Source organism: Canis lupus, chromosome 14 (genome assembly GCF_003254725.2).
Source record: "Canis lupus dingo isolate Sandy chromosome 14, ASM325472v2, whole genome shotgun sequence".
NCBI classification, from domain to species: Eukaryota; Metazoa; Chordata; class Mammalia; order Carnivora; family Canidae; genus Canis; species Canis lupus.
The window spans coordinates 58,386,709-58,402,263 of NC_064256.1; the positions used below are offsets into that span (position 1 = coordinate 58,386,709).

General features: G+C 36.7%; 1 protein-coding gene and 1 long non-coding RNA gene across 10 annotated transcripts in view; both read left to right on the top strand.

Moving 5' to 3' along the window:
- KCND2 (potassium voltage-gated channel subfamily D member 2) overlaps positions 1-15,555 on the top strand; it is a 476,827-nt gene that overhangs the window by 34,012 nt on the left and 427,260 nt on the right. The gene's annotated exons all lie outside the window — the stretch shown is intronic.
- The window catches only part of LOC112670815 (uncharacterized), a 227,803-nt gene that overhangs the window by 18,057 nt on the left and 194,191 nt on the right, over positions 1-15,555 (top strand). For all 8 annotated transcript variants that reach the window (XR_007402148.1, XR_007402147.1, XR_007402146.1 and 5 more), the window contains exon 2: positions 12,099-12,217. This is a non-coding gene — a long non-coding RNA (uncharacterized LOC112670815). The remainder of the gene's footprint in view (positions 1-12,098; positions 12,218-15,555) is intronic.

Consider the following 15,555-nt stretch of genomic DNA (forward strand, 5'->3'; position numbering starts at 1 on the left):
TGCCTATAGAAATATATTCAATAACCTTTGATGAATTTAGTCTTAAATTTTAAAAACTAAATAACAAAGTTTAGAAGACTGTACAACAAATTGAAATATTACAGAAAATTTGTCATTCTGTTATATAAACAATATTGGACATAAGTTCATTAGTGATGTTTCTTCCTACCATTGTAAAAAAAAATTGATGTTTTTGCAAAAAGTATCCCTAATTTTATGAGGTGTATTCTTCATAAACTAATAATTTCCAGATTCCTTAAAAACCTTCTCTGTAAAATTCCACGTTTGTGTGTATAAGTTTGAGTATGGGGTGGGGCCATGGGGTTTTGTGTATAGAACTTTTTCAGATGCAGACTCCTACACCTTCTGCATATTTCCTCTCTCCTTCAACCCAAATATGTTTTATTTCCAGCAACTTAAAAATATGGCAAGGCATGAAAAATCTTCAGGTACAGCTAGAGACAGGGCAAAGAAAAGAGGAGATAAATCTAGGAATAGGATAAAGCAGAGAAATAGAGAATATTTACACCACTTTTTAGATTGATGACTTAATGCTTTACCTTCCGGGACACTGTGATCATAGAGCATTCCACAAAATTAATAAAAGGAACTAGAAAGTGAAAATTGCACAAAGATTGATAAAGATATTAAACTACAAGTCATATATGAGTAGCCACTATTAAGACTGGGAAAATAGACATATGTGTGCTTACGTATGTTGGTGTATTTTTTAAAATGATCATATTTTAACATCTTAGTCCTTCCTGACAAATTGGTAATCACTCCAGTAAATAGGGAAGACCAAACTCTCACAATAAAAAGCATAAACATTCCTCCCAGGTAAGTGCACTCTGGAGAAGTTCCAGGTGATTCTCAGGCCTGGATGCCGCTCAGATATTTCTACCTCAAACTAAGATCTTATGGCTCCTAATATTTTTAGCTATCTGAAATAGGGTACACAGAAGAGAATTCTGTAAAACAAAAGTTTCAAAAATGCTTTTTTAGATGAATTGAGTTAGATTTGATCATGTTTATTTTATTTTTTTTAAAGATTTACTTATTTATGATAGACATAGAGAGAGAGGTAGAGACACAGGCAGAGGGAGAAGCAGGCTCCATGCCGGGATCCTGATGTGGGACTCGATCCCGGGACTCCAGGATCGCGCCCTGGGTCAAAGGCAGGCGCTAAACCACTGAGCCACCTAGGGATCCCCTGATGTTTAACTGTTAGCTATTTAAATATGAATTGAGGACCCTCTAAAGAACATAAAAAATATGTTGTAATATATAAACCATTCTATAGAACATCGTTAGGTATATCACTAGCTGAATTTCAAAATAAGTTACATGAAACAGCACTGTTTCTATGATAGAAACTCTACAAAAATATTAATTGCCACTCTTACTGAAAGTCTCAGTCAAAGCAATCTTTATATTAATGGCTATTATTTTATCCACTGGTAAGAAATACGTTTTTTCACAATTGCTTTATTGTATGTTTACTGCTATTAAAGTGTGCATTTCTACTATATTTGACTAAAAATTATTGTAAGGGTTTGAACATTACCTAAAGTGTGTTAATACAATTATTTGTTCTAAATCCAAGGGAATATTACTAGTTCACAAATAATATTCGGCATCAAAGTTAGTGACACGTGTTTGCATCGACCGTCCCCGGCGTTAAGCACTGTAGTGTGTCATACAAATTGTGAGCAATACCTGACCCCAACCCTAGTGAAAGATACTTATTCTTAGGCCAAATTCAACTGTACTTTAGTAAGAAAGGAAGACTATCAGACCTCAGCATCAGGTCACTCTCATGTTTTGATTAAGATCAAAGTCCATCAGGGATCCCTGGGTGGTTCGGTGGTTGGGCCTCTGCCTTCAGCTCAGGGCATGACCCCGGGGTCCCGGGATCGAGTCCCACGTCGGGCTCCCTGCATGGAGCCTGCTTCTCCCTCTGCCTGTGTCTCTGCCTCTCTCTCTCTCTATGTCTATCATGAATAAATAAATAAAATCTTATAAAAAAAAAAGATCAAAGTCCATCATTCATAGGTTTACACCTAAAATCCTTGCTGTGTTTAAGATGAGAAGTTTTCATGTATTGGGGCTCCTGGGTGGCTCAGTCGATTGAGCGCCGGACTCTTGATTTTGGCCCCGGTCATGATCTCAGAGGCGTGACATGGAGCCAGGCGTCGGGCTTTGCACTCAGCAAGGAGTCTGCTTGGGAATCCCTCTCTCCATCTTCCTTTGCTCCCACTCCCCCCTCGCTGGTGTGCACGTGCACTCTCTCTCTCTCTCTCAAAATCACATAAATAAGTCTTTTTTTAAAAAGGAGTTTTCATATCTTATATAATATGTTTCCTTTCTAGTATTTTTTTTTTCTTTTCCTAGGGGGATTATCACCAAACATTGAATGTTTTTAGAAGATGGCATTTGGGAGTTTTTGTTGTTGTTTTGTAAGGCGGTGAAAGCACACGACTGAGGGAATAGTGATGTACCTGGGAATCCGTGCCTACCTCGTGGGCTCCCTGTAACTGGTACTAAAATAGCGTGATCTCCTGAACACAGCGCGTTCACTGTGCCATATTTGGACGTGAACCACAACCCGCAAGACTTCTGTCTCCTGAAAATGGTTCCAAGAACTGGAAATTCTGCATCTATCTTGTTTCTGAAATGAGGCAGTCTTCCCAGTAATAGAAAAAGGTCGGGCAAGTAGAGAGAAGTGTTGGAACATGCCTGTGTGGTCAGATATATGTGGTATCACAGCGCGCATTACTCATGTTGCGTAATCTACCGAGGAAGCGTGCCTCGGCCATCTGAGTGGAACATATCAATGTGTAAAAATTGCAGTTACTCTTTAAAACCGAAGCAAGCTTTAATAGATGCTGCGCAAGCTTCCGAGACCAGACACCGTGAAGATTCTCTGGGCTATTTCATTAACAAATTGTATCTCTGCAGCCTGCATTTCTCTACTTATTTATTGAACAGATAATAGGAAATAACTACTTTCTTTGTGAAGTCGTAAATAATGCGGCAGAAGGATATTAAATGCACTGAGATGTGACAGGAGAGCTGAAACTTGTGAGTTTTAGAATTTTATGATGCAAGCCTTCCCCCCCCCGCCCCTTTCCATGAGTACATGTAAAGTAAACATATATTTGAGTTGTTTATGTGGACAGTTACCACTTTAACATTGCAGCTGCTGAAAAGCAACTATCTTAAACCTAGAACTTCTTCTTGTACTTTTTCCCCTGGAATATCACTTGCTGGAGGGCTTTACTAAAGAGAGGGAGGAAAAAAGATCCTTTAGCCTTATCCATAGTCCAGCCTAAAAATGATGTAAAACCTTTTATGATTATAAAGGTGGTTTTCTGTCCGTGTTTCTCATAATCACGGTAGGGCGCCTATGAAGGTGATAGGAGGGCACCAGCTTTTCTAGTCCAACATAGCTTTATCCTGTTTACTGAAATAGTTCCAAGTGGTACCACGCCGAGATGATACATGACCATTCTTACTGCTATCAGCACGAGAGCTCTTTCTGTTTGTCTTTTCAGGGATCAGCAAGATTTACAATTATTTTCTAACAGTAAGTGGACAAAAACTCAAGTAAAGATAAAATAATAGAATCAAGGTTTCAAGGGGGCATAGGCATTGTGTTGTTGTTGGTTTTTTTTTTGTTGTTATCACAATGATCTCAAATTATATCAGTGGATAGGACTTGTTCTTTGAAGCACTGTTTTCGGTTGTTACAGGTTACTAAACATGTCTTAGATCTGATCATTCTGGTGTCCTTATCAAGAGGTCATATTTGTTTTGTTCAAAGAAGTAAGCAGTAGGAGAAAACGGCCTCGGAGGCAGGTACATCCAGAAATAATTTTGTCCTTGGCCGATTGTCAGCTGCGCGAATGGCAGGTTATGTGACTGCGAGACTCAGTTTCCTAACTGAATAAAACAACTAAGGGTTTCTAGTTTGCAAATAAGCTTGCACACATTTGTCTCTACTCCTTTCTGAGACCTCATTAAACTGAAAGCAAACTACCAGGCGAGGAAGTGACAACAAATGAATGTTTATCGTAAGTTTTTAAGTGATAGGAAATAGGTAGATGGGGGTAAATGACTCAGTCAATTAGCGAAGAACAGTGTTTTCTATAGGGAACACCAACAGAAAGCAAGCCAGTGGGTGCTGTAGGAAACCATAAAGGCTCCACCAGTGGAAGCTACTTGATGCTTTGGAAGACGTGGGTGGAGAATGAGTTAAACATCTTCACAGGGAATGATGAGACCTCAATCCCAGTGTTGCACTCTGTGCATCCAAGCAACCACTCTTCCCTGAGCCTGGTACAAAGTAAGGTGTTTATTCCCCATGAAATTCAACCAGAAAGCCTTTGTAGAAGCAGAGGCTTTGTACAACAGAGAATAGAGGGGAAGCATTATATTAAATATGAGTGTTTCTAGAAGGTTGACACACTATTTTATATGTAGCTGGATACATCCCTAGAGGAAGAAGAGGGTAATGTGCATAAAAATAAGAGAGTTTCTATAGTGAATAGTTAAAATCTGTAGTATTCGTTTGTTTAGCTCGTACGGGGCTCTCTGTGTGCAAGGCTCTGTTGTAAGCACGTCACAGATCCTCGCTCATGGATATTCCCGGTACAGCCATGGGAGGTGGTGTTACTGATTGGTCTCCTACCTTCAACCCCCCCACCACCTCCCCTCGCCCCTTTAATCCAATCTCTGATCACTCGGTTCAATAACAACTCTCTATATACAAAAATCCAAACTTTCCTATTTTGGCCTGTAAGAAAGACTCTTCTTTCGTCTACACACCAGGCATGGGAAATTCTTTGCCACCAGCAGAATCCTCTCATGCATATTTGCCTTCACACATGCTATCCTTTCTGTTTTTCTCTCTTTAAACTCCTGAGTATTTGAAGGATTTCTATTGTTTCTTCAAATCTTATTTCAATCGTCACTTTTCCTGTTAGTCCTTTCTTGGCTTTCCCAAGAGGAACCACTGGGTGCTTCTTCCCCCCATGTTTGCGGAACACGTAGCATGTTCTTCTATTATAGCACAGGGAGACAAAGAGGGAGGGAGAAAAAGAAAGGGAGTCCCATTAACAACACACAACGTTAATTTTAGGATTAAAAGAAGGGCTTTAAAATGTGTAAATAAAGAATAAATGACTTATCAGAAACTAAGTCACCCGTGTTAAGCTAAAATTTTAAAAATTACATATCTTTTGTAATATCAACAAATAAATTTATAGAACTTGTAATTTTCAGTTAGTGGCATGGCACATATTATTTACAGTTTTTAAGGACAATGAAGAACAATTTAACTTGATTTATCCTCCATTATGTTTTTCTTTAAAAGAAACATTTTTCTTCTCCATAGATAATTAACACCTGTCAACTATTATTTGCAGAAAGCTCACATCAATTTCTGGCTTAAAACATGCAGAATGATGCAATCAGAGGATTGAGTCTGTTTCTGTGCCTTTATTTTCCACTGTCGAGTTACTAGTAAATAAAATTTCATTTAATAATGTGATTAAGGAAATGCTAATGTATATCATAAAAAGTTAAAATACATGTTGTAGCTTATATTTTGTTGGGTTGATAAGTATCTTAGGCTCATTGTGTTCCTTCATAGCCTGTACAGGTTTTGTGGGGCTTTTTTCTCCTCTTTTTTATTTAGGTTTCTGGTAAATAGAGCATAGACTCATGGCATGTCCTCTTGTTAGCAAAACCGTGCACGTTGATAATTGTTGCTGACATGTCCATACTTCTTGATGGAAGTCTCAAAAAACTGAGTGGTATCTTAATAAGAATGCATATTTTATTTTTTATTTTTATTTTTTATTTTTTTAATTTTTTTTAAGAATGTGTATTTTAAAGATCTTTTGAAGGGTTTTATAGACAATCATTCAAATACCCCTTGTTACATAACGAAAAAAATCAGAGAAAACAATATAGATATTTTAAATATTTGCCAGATTTTTTCATTACAGTGATACGAGAGATTTCAATTATAGAGGCAATTGGGATAGAATGTGACATTTTAATTTGAGGAAGACTTGGGAATGAGCCCAAAGTTTCTAAACTGTCTCCTTTTGGTAATAGCAATGACTAATATTAATTGGGCACCTACTGTATTACAGTAACAATCCTGCATGGCCCATCTCCATCTCCTCTAAGTATTCTTAGAACACTAAGTTATAGGTAATGCTTTTACACACGATTTTTAGATGAGTAAACTGGATGCAAAATTGTCAAACACTTGCCAAGTTCATGCAGCTAAAAAGTAATTGTATAAAAGATACTCAAAAAATTGCTGAAATTCTTGACCAATTTCCCTGGGTGTTGTTCCCTGCCTGAATTGAACGAGTCAGTTCAATGATCGTTCTAGTGTAGTTTTTAAATGGATGAGCATGAAGAAACATGATCATTGTTGGAATCATAGAAAATAAAATGGATACTGATAATAGTAAGAATAATCACCACAGAATAAAGTTGAGGAAATGGATGTATGAATGGATAGATGGACAGATGGATGAGTCTCCACAAATTATCTTAAAGAGTATCAGAAAAGAGATCTTTTGTTATTATTTTTTTTAATTTTTATTTATTTATGATAGTCACAGAGAGAGAGAGAGAGAGAGGCAGAGACACAGGCAGAGGGAGAAGCAGGCTCCATGCACCGGGAGCCCGATGTGGGATTCGATCCCGGGTCTCCAGGATCGCGCCCTGGGCCAAAGGCAGGCGCCAAACCGCTGCGCCACCCAGGGATCCCTATTATTATTTTTTAAGTCTGATTAGATCCTTTCCAATATTTTTCACAAATCTTAGGCCTCTGGCTCTGACAGCATATCTGGTAGAGAAGCACCTTGTGTGACACGGGGCGTTAACGACATTGTGACGGCTTTTCCATTGCCAACATTTGAAAAAGGAAATTCACTTACAGTAGTTTGTTGATCCATTTGGCGCTTTATTAACCAATTCTGCATCCCTATGGCCAAAAACTGTCTACTCCTGCACTTCCACTTTTCTTGGTGAGCTCATGAAAATTTCGCTAGGAATACTCTGCAGCTGGTCCAGTAGAAAGTTGGACTGAAGGATACATAGACAGCTTATGGAATAGAAATCTAGTTTCTATTACTGCTAACCAGGAACATCATCTTAAGCAAATGAATGGAAAAAGACAGTGGTTCATGCTACTGTCCTAACATGTAGTATATATGTATATACATGTTAGGATATTATGTGTATCATATTAATATATAATATATATTTCATGTATATACGAATTTATACATGAAAATTAAATAGATAAGGGGCAGCTTGTTTCATTATGAAGGCAAAGACTTTGAGGGATGAAAAGTCTTGTTATATGTTTTCTTGTGAAAAGAAATGCTATTACTAAAAGTTTAAAAGTACATTGTAATAATATTAAATATAGAGAGCATAGCTATAGTTGGTTTACCTAGAACCACATTTTCTGTCCCTTCTGCTTTTCCTTTCAGTAGTAATTACAAGATGTGGATGGCAAAGATAGGAAGACTTCGTGAAGTGGTAGCAGCTGGATCTTTGTGGAATGCCATCGCGTGCCTGTTGGCGGCTCCTAGAATCGCTTCTAGATCTGCCCTTGCTGGTGGAGGGAGTGCTTAAGCTTTGTTGTTGTTTTTTCTTTAGAAACTCTGCTCAAGGGATCCCTGGGTGGTGCAGCAGTTTGGCGCCTGCCTTTGGCCTAGGGCGCGATCCTGGAGACCCGGGATCGAATCCCACATCAGGCTCCCGGTGCATGGAGCCTGCTTCTCCCTCTGCCTATGTCTCTGCCTCTCTCTCTCTCTCTCTCTCTGTGACTATCATAAATAAAAAAAAAAAAAGTCTTTAAAAAAAAAAAAAAAGAAACTCTGCTCAAGGGGTCTACAGGGAATTTTTTGTCAATTTAAGGAGCAGTGTCCTTCTTTGGAAACATGCAATATTTTTAGAATCCTGCGATATTATACTGTAAGACGTAAGCCAACAGTTTACACATCCCTGTCCAGGAAGCTGAATAATAAGTAATCCTGGGAATTTAAACCTCTATTTTAAGCCTCCATTAGGACGCTTTCTTTTCTTCTATATAAATACAAAAAACACAGTCTGATCTGTTCACTTCAAAAAGACCCCAATACTAGGGTTAAAAAAAATACAAGTGGAAAGAGAACTATTCAGATTGAGTGAATTTATCATTTTTAATATTACTTTTGTGAAGGCAGATTATGAATAATGTGAGACATACATGTATTTATTTTCCAAATGCATTTGTTTTGTTATTTGATTGTTTAAGGTCAAACAAATAAAGAGACAGACCATATAGACTTCTTTTTTTCTGACTCTTGGTTTAGGAGGCTAATTAGTAAAATGGGTAATTTATAGGCAATATGGAGGAATAAATGCATAATCAAATGACTACTTAGTAATCCTTCAGCATTTCATATATTTTATTCTGGTTATCCCTCAGTACCATAAAGAAGAAATTATAAATCCCATTTTATGCATAGGGAAACAGACTTTAGAGGCTTGACTGGTCATTCATCCAACTAATATGTGCCAGGGCTGGCATAAGCAGTGGATCTATAAATAACATAAAGAATGCATGAATAATTACAAATTTGTTGCCTGTATATATTACAAAGCAAACCAGTACATAAGTATAGCCAATCACCAAGATATATGTTACATGACTTGAAATTCATAAGAATCTTTACATAGAATACAAGCAAGGAAATCTACATTAGGTATAAAAAATAATGAAATATTATAGAATGTTGACTGTGTTAAAATCACATCTGCCCATTAGCTGCATTGGAAGATTAAGTCACAGCTTTTTCTTTGCTGAAGAAAACGATCGCCACTGAGAACTTTTAATAGAACACGCATACACGTATGTACACACACGCACGGATACGAATACACATAATCTGTGGAGAATATGAAAAGCACAATTATTGAAAGATATATTGAAGTAAATCGTCAATTGACCAATTGATTAAAGCTTAGTCTCCTGTAAATTGCTTTGTGAAGGGGAAAAAAACCCATTAATATGGTTTATTTCATATCCATGCAAGCTTGAAAGAATTGCACCTTGCCCAGCGTTTCATTAGGCCTGCTGCTTCCTGCCACCCCCGCCACCACCACACATAAAAGCTTGACTCCCACTCACAAAAGAAGAGTTTGAGCAGACCCAGAATTTTCTGTAGAAATTGGTGCGTTCACAGGAAACTGTGTTTGCGTTAACAGCGATCATACTTTCATCTGACAAGTCCTGTTGGCAACATAGCATCAGACACTTCTTAGAGTCTGTAGGCATTTCAGCCTTTCCAGGTTACTTGAGGGCGACACCGCAAAACCAGAAACACTGGAAACTGGTGGTCCTTGAGTTTTCTGCAAGGACGTGGGAGATTCAGAAGCAGAATGAGACTTGAAATTGTCCAGGCCCGCAATGAATCTCAGCATCAATTCCTTTGCTAGACATAGAAAGTCACGTATTTCGTGTTGATGAAATATCTGACTTTCTGGTGCCGCTCGTCGGGAATATCCCCGAAGGCCTCACAATGTGAGGGTCCCTCTGGTTCTGTAATGTTCCCTAGATCACCAGGTTGTAAATTCCACGGTCGTAAAGCCCTGCTGCAAGTGTAAGGAAAGTCACACGGTACCATCGAGTGCCTGGTGGCTTCACCAATGAGCACTGGTTTTTGTTTTTCTTTTCTTAATACTTAACAATTTCAAATATTAGTGACTTAGTGACTAGCTTCAACTTGGGAGTAAGCAGATAACTCAAATCCAAGGATGCTATATATTTTAGAGTGCACAGATCTTTAAATTAAAGGAAAATGGAGGCAATAAACCATGGGCCTTTGGCATCTCGTAGATAGACATCTATTTTATATTGAAACAATGGCTTTTGTATGTGTGTTATATATTTTTTTACAGATACTGTACTTAATTCTAGAAGTGTTTCTAGTCGTGAAGATTTGATAATAAGATATAATTTTAATATTTTAAGCGGCAGTGACTATGTTTAGTGTAATATTTATAATTTTCTTTTCCCTTACATGTTCATATAAGTGACCTTGTTAGGTATATTATTAGGTAAAATTTAAAATTACACCTCAATGCACCTTAAAAAATTAGGTACCTTATTAGGTATTTTTGGTAAAAAACAAAATTTAAACTAAAATATTCCGAGTGAATTTACAAGTTAAATGATCTTATCAGTAAATGCCTAAAAATTATGTTTTGATAGTCATTCAAAGAATGCATGAATAAAACCTCAGCTTTCTTCCAAGATAATAATTCTTAGGTTTTATTACCCTAAGTAACTCGTAGACTTACATATATCCCACAATTTGGAAGGTAGAGCAATAGGTATATAATTCTTATCTGTTTGATGTAGTATGCAATTGGAAAACAAATGTATTTATCAATCAAAACTAATTTTTTGTTCTCCAGACTCTAAGAATTATTACATCTTAAGTTTTTCACTGCTATCAAGTGGCATTTATAACCACCAATAGCCTATCCTAATTTGTAGTTGACTGAGAAAGAGCAAATTATCGGTGAAGAGTTACAGTTAAAATAACCTCATTTAAAAAAAATAAAATAAAATAACGTCATTTTATATTGGGGTCCCTGTGACCAATGAATTTCATGATACTCTCTCCCTACTTAATGGGGAGAAAAGGATTTTCGGAACTGTAACTTAGATACTGTTGGTTGGGCTTTCATATCTAAGAAAGCTTTCTTTGACATTTCGGAAATTAGGATGGGTTCAACAAACCTGGAAAATTAAAAACAAAACAAAACAAAACAAACATAGGACTGCCAAATCAATACTAATGGGCTGAAGAAAGTCAACTAGAGAAGTCATCAGACTCCTTGATAAAGTGTCAAGAAAGTGCATTAGGATGTGACCAGACCTCAGCAGCAGGAAGACTTCCCGAGAAAGTACTCGTGGGAAGAGACCATGTGGCACTCACCCAGCCTGCGCAGACTCATCGTAGGAAGCCGGCAGACCAAGTTCCTACCACAGAATCTGCTAGTACCCTCTCCTAGACCAGTTTGGGGACAATAGCAACGCAGTGTTTTTCTAGAACTGTCCAGAATTCTGGCCCCTACTCGAACCCTGTAAGACTAGCGGCCTTTTACTTCTTCAGGCATGACACATGTGTGCTTGATGACATGAACTCTATCCAATTTTTTCTAGTCAACTACTCTCCGTAAAAGTGCTCATTTCCCTTAAGCACTTTCACTGGGCTTCCGTGAACGATACTTAACGCTTCTATCAGCTTTCTTAAATGCACAGCAACCCAGCAAATACCACACAGCCTTACTGAGATTTTTTTGTGTGTCACTTCTTCTATTCCTGCCACAGTTATAGTTGGCGAACCAGGATGTCCGGTCAGTTGGTCAGCATCAACCCTAAGAGATTCACCCATTGCCACCTGATGGAAATTGATTACAATTAAACAATTAGGTAATATTGCCAAAGTGGAGTTTTTGTAGGTGCATCAAAGTTGCACATGTTGAAACACAAAGAAGGAAAGAATTCTAAAAATGTCTAAATACATCAACAATCAGTTTATGTAGTTCCAAGGGGGAAAGGTTGGAAATGGTATTTGTTTATTCCAAAAATTTAAATACATCCTTGGCTGTAAAGTCCTAATACACTATTAAGGAAAACTAAAAGTACATCCAGCTTTAGAAGTTTAAAAGATAAAACCATGTTTTTTTTTTTTTTTTTTTTTCATGTGCCTTAATGTGTCTCACAAGAGATGGAAATCCAGGTGCTTCTGGTTTCCATACCACTTTTCTTTGCACCTATTAAAATTCCAATTTTGCTTTGAGAGAAAGAAAAATGATTCCACTTCTAGGATTATTTAGCTAGCTATGTGATGCAGAGGCAATTTTCAGATTTGCATTCTTATCACTGCTTCTGTAAGCTCAATTATTTTAACAAGGTCTTTCCAATTTCCCCTAATGTTTTTCATAACTACCTCGAGCTTACGTTTAAATCAAAACTCATTTTTGAAATAACGTATTTCTCCTAGACTTTTGAAGCTTTCAACATCGTACTTGTGTGGAGTTCCTGTTTCTACATATTGAAGTTTGGTATAAAGATTTTCTTTTTCCTCCGGTGGGTTTATTAAGCTACGGCCAAGTCATTAATGTAAGTTTTAGATTTACGTTTAACAGGATATTTTGACATCATGTTGACATATTGGCTCCTTATTCCGGTTAAAACCTTAAAACGGTAAAGTTTCAGCAGTTATGCAAGATAAGTGATTTCTAGAGATCTGCTTTACAACACAGTGCCTAAAGTTAACGATATCGTCATGTACACTACAAGTTTCGTTAAGATGGTAGTTCTCATGTTGTGTTCCTAACAACAACAACAAAAAAGCCGAGGGGTAAAGCTTTCCATTTGACAAAGAAATGGTACAGTTTTTTTTTTTTAATTTATTGTACTGAATTACTATACTTGATGTTCAGTATTTTTAAAAAGCAGATTATGAGATATTAATTGCAGGTCATCTTTAAGTCATTTATATATTCAGTACTTTATTGAAAAGAAATATATCTCAAACTTCTTTAAGAATCTGTTGGGAATACTTATATCAATCTGTTTTATGCTGAATGGCAAGTGTCCTTGGAAAAGTAAAACCATCCAAACATGGCACCAAACCCTCACGGATGCATTAATCTTAAATTAGATGATTTTATGTTAGTATCTCATTGACTTTTAAGATATTTCGACTACAATGTATATGCGTCATACCTAACAATTAGCAAGTTTGTGTCCTTTCTTGTAATTACTTGCTTCTCCCAAAAATCTGTTGTGCTCTCTGAATTCAACTGGGCACAATGTGAGTTATATATCTTTTACTGAGAACATCTCACTCTAATTAAAAATACCCATGTTGGTCCTAATATGAGTTACAAGTTACAAGTTACCAAAGATTCAGAGAAAGGTTTAGTGAGACAGATTGGCTTTCATTCTTAAACTTCATCCCAGTTTGATTTGTGTGAATCTGTGATTTGGCTGAGATTACAGTACACAGCTTCAGAAATTAAATTGTCTTTGGAGATTATTGCTACTGTGCATATGTAATTAAGTGTACTCATTATTGTCTATAAAGCTGTAAAAAACCTGCAGTTTTATGGGAAGAATATAAACCCAATGATTTCCAATCAATCAGTTGCGGAGAGTTCTGAGATGTTCCAACCATTAGTTTTGTGAAAAACTTTAAGAAACACAATATTCCCGCAGTCAGCCTAGATGTATAAAGTAGTAAAAGCTACGCCATATTAATTAAACAAGCATTCATTAAGCACCTGCTGTGTGTTTGCCACCACGTACTCTAAGGTGTAAGAGAGTTATGGGATGTTAGATTTGGAGAGAACTTCAGAAAAAGTCTTGGTTCAATTTTCCTACTTTATTTTCAAGACCTAGAAAATACGAATGATTTAAGTTCTCACATCTAAAATTAGCATCAGCACTCAAATTAGAACATACAAGAAAAAACACAATTAAAACGAGTGAACCTAAGAGCTCAGAGTACGTGTTGAGTTGCCTAAAGATAGGAAAGTGTAACCGTACAAATTATACAGTTATGCCATAGGAAGGAAAGTCAAGGGATGATTAAATGTAAAATCCAATCTTACTGTTATATCTAGATCACAGTCCTCATCTTTTTCAGAAATAAGATCAGTCACTTTTACTGATTCCATGTGAAAGATAATTCTCCGTTGATTAAGGTCATTCATAATGACAGAAACATATGCTGAATTAATACTTTTTTAATACTTTACATTTAATCATAACATGAGCACAGCTCCTTCATGTGTATGCAACCTACCTGTTTGCTCTAATGGTAATGCTTACTAAGCTCTTGTGGCTTTGAAAATCCCTTTGAAATAATTCCCTGGTGATCTAAATCCATAGGTTGGGAACCAAACCAAAACCCATGAGATAGTTCTTCCTTCGGTGGCATATGCAAAATTTTTAGCACTTGAAGACTCTCTTGAAGGCCTCGTGTCACAAAGAATAAGGCAACACATTTTGTCAATTTGAACAAATAAAATGTATAGATAATGTAGCGTACCAGATTCAAAAGATGGCTTTCAACCGATTGTATTGCTCTTGGAGACGATGCCATGAACATTTATAAATAAACGAAGCATCATTAATACATCTCATAGCGATCTAGAAATTAAACAGACTAACCCTATGTCAGCGTACGGTTGACTTCAAATTTTGTAAATGCTATTTCCATTTTAATTATTTACGTGTAATTGAAGACAATTCTATGCTACCGTTATCAGCGCTCAATAGATTAGCATAGTTTACCTTTCGCCTCCTATTTTTCACCCTCTCCTTCCTTATAGCATTGCTGCATGGAAGCATTAGATCATTTAGTTTTACGTTTTCTGAGTTCTGGTTCCCTTCCATTAGCCTCGTTATTAGAGATGATTCTAATACCTTTCTTCCTGAATGAACTCTAAGTTTGCTATTCGTTGTTTCTTTTTCTTGTTTCTTACAGGACTCTAAATATAATCTCAGGCATTCCTCCAAAATTGCCATGAAGTAACAAGGGAGTAGCTGTAGAGCTATTTTTACATTTAAAGGATAAATTGTAGAATAGTAATACACTGTACCAAATTACACTTTCCTTAAACAAAAATTTAAACCAAAAATAGGACACAGACCTTCCATTTGCTATTCTATTCCATATATCTCATATATTACAGTAGACTTTCTTATTAACATCAGGCATAGGTTCTGGGCTTTTAAACTTCTTCATAAGGTAGATAAGCTTATCAAAATACTAGCTCTGAAACAGAAGGAAAATGGAATATAGAAGCAATTCTTTCTCACTTCTAAAGGTAGGCCACAATAAATAATACTATAGTTAATTTGCCTAAAATGTGCCATGTTTTTATATCTCCTTCCTACATTAAGATATTGAGAAAGAAAAAACATGTCCAAATCATTTTAGAAACATTTAAAAATATCCTTTAGATAACTGTATTTTATATATTTCATGAAACTAGAGATAAGATTTAATGTAATTATATCTCTATAATGTGAAGTTTTACTAGAGAAATATTTTGTTCTCCATTTGATGTAGTAGAAGAAGCCACATAATAATCAATACCACACTTCATATTTCTATCTAAATATGCTAAATAGCATCATATTATGTTTTAAGCCATGAAAATTTTTTTTGGCATACAGATACGAGTTGGTTAGCATTCAAAAGGTCTTGACACCCACCAATGCCAATATGTGGAGAAGGGGGGATTTCACCACACATACAACAAGATATGCCCCAGATACCAACTGGATGTTCAGCTCGATTTTGACACTGTCCACAGGTTAAGGGTTCAGTCCTGCAAGTACTCCCCTCCCCAACTCCACCCTCCACCACAACCCCCCTCACCTTGGCCACTTTAGATTCCAGTTGCAAGTTTAGGTTGTCACCTGTGATTCTGACTGACTGTCTG